The sequence below is a fragment of the Cryptotermes secundus genome, unplaced genomic scaffold, assembly GCF_002891405.2.
Source record: "Cryptotermes secundus unplaced genomic scaffold, Csec_1.0 scaffold321, whole genome shotgun sequence".
NCBI lineage: Eukaryota > Metazoa > Arthropoda > Insecta > Blattodea > Kalotermitidae > Cryptotermes > Cryptotermes secundus.
The window spans coordinates 1901373-1908339 of NW_019721009.1; positions in this window are offsets into that span (position 1 = coordinate 1901373).

Here is a 6967-nt window from a genome sequence, read left to right on the forward strand (position 1 = left end):
AGCCTGTTTACACACGACTTTGTGGGAACTGGCGAGTCAGGATATTTCTGACGAAACCTACGTGCGAATTTTCTGTAAATGTTTTTCCTTGCAATAGTTTCGACAATAAACACACGCTGTTTAATAGTGAACTTCATTTCCACCGTCTGTCGACAGCTGTAAACATTCCACTCCACTTCCACAGCAAGACAAAGACTGACTGTTTAATGCAACCTCGGGTTCCGATTATGCAACCATCGGCGTAGGAGCACTGCAGTCGCGGGGAGGAGTTGCATCCGTTCTGCGGTGGTATGACTCACGGCAAATTGCAGCCGCGGCGCGCACTTGATTGTACGCACTGTATATTCCGTAGTTATGTTGTGTGGCAGCTTAAATCTTAAAATGATAATAACCACTGCGAAGATCTAACTTAATCATGTGCGCTCCTGGCGGGATTGTGGACAACACTTGCGCCGCTATATACAAAGTTATTGGAGGCTTCGTGTAGTGAAGTGTCCACGGTGATAAATCCAAAATCGGTCGGGTGGAACCGCCCGCTTTAGACACCAAAAACTGCCGAAAGGCGGATGTGATTGAAGCGTCAGGCTTAAAAAGTCCCTGTTGCACGAGATCCGTGACAACTTGCTGTATCAACGGCGTTGATCGTGTAGGTGGAAAAACACGGGGTGCCGATGCTGGTTCCGGCAAATCTACTCCATTTGTCGCTACATCACAAAAAAATTAATCGTCGCTCCCGGCAACAAGGATCGACGATTAATTTTTTAACAGCTGTTAACAGCCAACAGCTGTTTTGGTGCCGGGGTATTTGGAGCTGATTTCATATGAATTTGATGCCCTGAATTCAAATATGGCATTAGTTTTTGCCTAGGAGCTCAAATTTTTAAGATACATTACATTTTGGTGAAATATACGTTACACTATTTTAAGTTAAATCAGTGGATCAAATAAAAAAACTCAACATGGAATTTTTATTACTATATTATAATTATATTTTTATTTTATTATATTAAATACAAAGATAGAGGAAAAAATCATCGACTATATATAACAGTCAAACCAACTATAGTCACGGAACACTACGGAAGCTTCTTTTTCGTGACTTTCTTGAATGTATTTTAGAACAGTCCCTTTTTAAACTCCAGCAGTAATCTGCCATCATGTGTGTATCCCATCTTCCTTGGTAGCGGTCCTCCATAGTTTTAATATCCTGGTGAAATCTTTCACCTTGTTCCTCACTGGTGTCTCCTAAATTTTCAGGAAAACTATCTAAGTGACTGTGTAAATAGTGCACCTTAATGCTCATGTTACAGCCAAGGGATTTGAAACTGTTAAGCATCTCGTTTACCAGTTCAACATAGTTTTCAGCTTTGTGTTTGCCCAGAAAATTTTCGACAACTGCAACAAATGAAGTCCAGGCTTTTCGCTCAGCCTCGTTCATCGAATTTGCGAAGGCAGGATCCTTAATGAGTTGTCTTATTTGTGGGCCGTCAAATATTCCTGCTTCAATTTTTTCCGTACTCAACTGAGGCATTTTCATTTCTATATATGCAAAGCATGATCCGTTCTTATCAAGGGCCTTTACAAACTGCTTCATAAGGCCCAACTTGATATGCAGTGGAGGAAAGATGATTTTCTCTCGTCTAACTAAGGGATCGTTAATGATATTCTTCTCCCCAACGTACATGTTTTCTCTCTTGGGCCATTCTTTTCTAACCCAGTGGTGTGTTTTGTCTCTGCTATCCCAGAGGCACAAAAAGCAGGGATATTTGGTGTAACCACTTTGCTGTCCAAGGAGAAAATTTACCATTTTTAAGTCCACACAAATCACCCATTGATGTTCATGATACTTTATCTTCTCTAAGACCAAAGCTATGGTGTTATATTCTTCTTTCATTTTCGTGGAGTGAGCAATTGGTATTGAACCATATTTGTTTCCATTGTGTAGAAGGACACATTTCAAACTTCGCTTTGAGCTGTCAATAAATAGGCGCCAATCATCGGGAAAATATTCAGGAAGAGCCATTTTTTCCAAGAGTCCTCTAATTTCGTGACAATATACAAGATTGTAATCTTGAGAGAAGAAGGGTAGCAGATCCGTTTCTCTTGTGCGGTAAAAGGAAATTTTGGTTTCTTGTTCCAGTAAATTTTTGTCGTTCAACCTAGAAGCCAGTAATTCAGAAGCTTCTTTTGACAGGTTGAGATCTCTGATGAGGTCATTTAACTCATCCTGGTTAAAACGTTGAGGGATTGACGACATCCCTTCATAATCACTGTCACCTTCATTACAATCAGAAGGGTGATTAGAGGGAAAATACTCATCCTCACAGAGCTCTGGTAGCTGGTGAAACGTTGGGATCGGTACTTCCTCTGAGTGAGGAACTGGGCGTCTTGCAGAGGCTAAATCAGGATAAGTCCACTTGCTACGGTTGTTTCGATTGATTCCAGTAATATTTACTAGGCAGAAATAACAGTCATCGAAGTGGTTCTTGGGTTCTCTCCAAACCATCGGTACGCCGAATTTCAGACTTTTTCTTTTCCCGGTAGTCCACTGTCGTAAATGTTCTGTACAAGTTTTACAGACCTGATGCGGTGCCCAGGTTTTATCCTGATCACCAAGCCTAACACCAAAGTATACAAAATAAGCTTTCTTTACAAAGTCACTAACAGTTTTTCTGTTTTCTTTTAACGTGTATTCTCCACATATGTAACAAAACACATCAGGTTGATTTATACAACTTCTTCTTCTTGAACTCATTTTATTTCAATTCAGGAACACAAACACAACAATCTTCAACACAGTACGTTTTAGGTTAAATTTATAACAACTCTTTTACTTTTATAAACAAATATCACCCGAGGCCAACTTCGATGTACCCTGCACGGCGAGAACATATAAACTAACCTCAACTCTAGTGGAAGCGTTCAAGTTCACTTCACACCGGACAGACAATGCCATCTAGTGGATTTTGGGGGAACTCAGTGGACAGCAGACTGACAATAGGGCAAATATACAGGAACCAATCCTTGCATATGAGATTTAGAACTGCACAAAATACAATTAGAACTGCACATTTTGTGTAGAACTGCACGTTACAAAAACGCTGATCTAAAAAAGTAGAGCTGGTAGAGAAAAACTGATTTTATATTTTGATTCAGCGCCTTAAATATAACTAAAATTAGTTCTAAAATCCTAGACACCAAAAAAAATTTTTTTTTGTAGGCCCGTGTAATGTGTGGGGGGCGGTGGCCGTGGTAGCAGGTTCACTTGCGGTGAAGAATCTCGTTCGATGTCGGAATCAAGCTCCTGTTCTTGAAGGTCCGAATGGCTAGCTGCTGGGCCTGAAGTTGAGTCGAGTTCAAATTCACTAAGCAAGTCATCCCAAGGCGCCGAGCGGAATGGGAGTTTTGTAGGCTTGGGCTCGTTTGGAGTGAAAGTTGACCAGAACTCGGGCCGAGGGCAGGGCGTGTAGGGCCGCTCGCCTGTAATTACACCATGAATTAAAACAGATATACCGTGCTGGATCCCTTGGAAAGCTGAAGAATTTGATGCCTTGCTTGCTGGATGACAAGCACGCAGCAGCAGCAGCAACACAACAAGTTTTTGTTCTCGTGTTTATACTGCAAGAAGCGAAACAAAAAAGTAATTATACCTGAATTAAAACAGACATACCGTGCTGGATCGCTTGGAAAGCCGAAGAATTTGATGCCTTGCTTGCTGGATAACAATCACCCAGGAGCAGCACATGGTTTTGTTCTCATGTTTATACTGCAAGAAGCAATACAAAACAGACATACCGTGCTGGATCCCTTGGAAAACTGAAGAATCTCATGCCTTGCTTGCTGAATGACAAGCACAAGTTTTTGTTCTCATGTTTATACTGCAAGAAGCAATACAAAACAGACATACCGTGCTGGATCCCTTGGAAAACCGAAGAATCTCATGCCTTGCTTGCTGAATGACAAGCACAAGTTTTTTATCTCATGTTTATACTGCAAGAAGCAATACAAAACAGACATACCATGCTGGATCCACTGGAAAACTGAAGAATCTCATGCCTTGCTTGCTGAATGACAAGCACCCAGCAGCAGCACGAAGTTTTTGTTCTCATGTTTATACTGCAAGAAGCAATACAAAACAGACATACCGTGCTGGATCCCTTGGAAAACTGAAGAATCTCATGCCTTGCTTGCTGAATGACAAACACCCAGCAGCAGAACATGATTTTGTTTTCATGTTTACACTGCAAGAAGCAATACAAAAAGTAATTACACCTGAATTAAAACAGACATACCATGCTGGATCGCTTGGAAAACTGAAGAATCTGATTCCTTTCCTGCTGGATGACAAGCACCCAGCAGCAGCACATGTTTTTGTTCTGTTTATACTGCAAGAAGCAACACAAAATTTATAACACCATCACGGTACTCTTAGAACATTCTACAGACAATCTTTGGGATCAGCCGAAAGTTGCAGAACATATCATAAAACAAATATCGTTTAGATGACAGTTCATGATAACCTCAGAAATTTTAGGCTTGAAAGAATTCTATATGTTTCTAATTTCATTCGTGGTAGTAAGCATAACATTCATATACACCAATAATATGTTTACTATGTTATTGTGCCTCAACGATTGCGACACAGAAATTTCTCTTATAAATCTTACCGCTACCACCAATTTGTTGTGCCCTGATAGGGGTCAGCGATTGTACTCGCCCCCTATCGGACGTCCGTGGATATCTTTTAACCTATGCTGTGGAAAACATGCTGCACTAGGGGGATCACAAATAACTCGAGTTCTCAGAACAACAACAAAAAGGTAATATATAATCAACTAAACCACTCGTACAACTCTATCCTAAGAACACATTAACCAACCAGAATCATATATTGCCCATCATCAGTGATCCGAACACAGGCAAGTACTCACGCTCACAAAATAGGAAGACATCTGACTCCATCGCGTCTCCTTCCTACCACGCGACTGTTCTGAGCGACTCTTAAAATCAGAGTGTTCGCGGCTCCTTCCGTCCGAGCCCATCAAAATTCAACATCACGAAAAGCTGTTTGCGCAAAACCCCTAAAGTCAGCAGACTGTGCTGTGGCGAGACTTGCCTCGTGTCGTCACTTAGTTTGTCAGCAATTTCTATAGACTGTACAACTGACACCGGATGGCTAAAGAATGTACGGCGTCTCAACTCTGGCTTCCGGCGGGTTTTTCACCCGACGTTTTTAAATTTATAAAACTTATAATTATTGTCTAACTGATAAAACAAATTTGACCCCTTGTTAGGATAAAGCATACCCATTAATAACCTGGGGCACAACAGTGGAGATGTAACTACGTTCGTAAATGTCTACCTCCTGTAGTATCCTGCCGTGCAGTTGGCTGAGATCTTCCAAGCCGGAGTGCGAAGTCCGATGAAGCCAAGGTAAATTTTATTTGTGGAGCTGAGGTTCACGCCGTTTAGAGTGAAAGCTCAAGACTACAGAGCAGTTGACTATGTGAATATTTATTAAAAGAATGAAACAAGATGAAATTTATACAACCACCAGTGACTACAAGAAGGCAAGACCAGAACCCTGCGAGCTGAAATTTTCTAAGTCCCCTTCGCTGAGCTGAGTCGCATAGAGACGGCCCACACGAAGTCTTCGAAAAGTGTCCCCCCTCTTATGCACTGAGTCTTGCCTTTTACATTGTCTTAGTATGGAAAATTACAGGACATAGGTTCGGTGGACCAAGTCCACACTTGTTTACTTCATACATATATTTTTATAAAATAATCAGGCGGATATTGGGCAGTGTACAGGTTCCAGCGTGTCTGGGGCTGGCAACATGTGGTTCGCCGTTCGTTTGATGCTACATTCCGTTTCGCAGCCACGTCAAATCAAAATTCATACTTACCAGTTTGTATATAATGAACCACCATAACCGCATATAATTTCGCTAATTCAAATTGGTTTGTTTGGGCTCTCTGATCGGTCGAGATCTGCGTGCAGTATCTGCCTTCGTTCATAGAGGCAGTAGTTACCATGTTTCCCTTTCTCCTATCTCAGTTGCACCCCCCTGATACTGGGCACGAAACAGGGCCTGGCAGTAGTTCTGGCCGTTCGTCTGCCGCGCTGACGATGGATGACCACTGCTCACTGTCACCCACCGAAGCGGGAGTGTACTCTGTCACGTCCTCAATGTCGCGGAGAACTTGAAGGAGCTATTTCAGCTGTGGGTCTGCATCGGGGAACTCGCGTAGCAGCGGGCTGGTACTGTGATTTTAGCGTTTGACGCTCCTTGGTCCAATGTGCCCGATATCCCGGCACTGGGATGGCAGCCATATTTGGCACCACTGTTTTTGTCTTGTGTTCACTCACTTCAGTTTTCGAGGAACCAGTCTCCACAATGAATATAAATAATAATTCACTATCGCACACTCGTCTTCACTGTTCAACTACAACCGATGCGATCACACACCTAATCGTGAATAATCTACACTAATGTCGTCACTGCCACCGGTGATGTCGTAAGCGTGGTCTCTCGATGACAGCTAGACGTCACAATGCCGATGTCTCAGGATGTTATAGACTTCGACGATAAATTAGGATAATCACGGAGACTTGTAGGTAAGCAAGAAAAACTAGGTATTCTTGGTTGCGACAAGAGATCTCTCTTTACTGGATCTAACAGACCAGCGTGGTGGAAGTACAAAGTATAAAGTTGAACTGACGAGAAGCAGAGCTTCGCCCTCTATAATATGACCAGAAGATCTGATCCCGCGTGTTTTCACACGGGCCTTTTTATAGGACCAAACTGGGTGTTGGTTCACAGGAATGCACTCACATCTCCCCTTCCAAAATGCATTAGGGTCAGCTGTGCATTAAAGTTACAAGAAACAGAACTCCCAGAGACTTAGCTCGAGCGTGGGAGAGAACTTTAAGTTTGTGTCTCAACCCCAGATTCCTCCTATAATG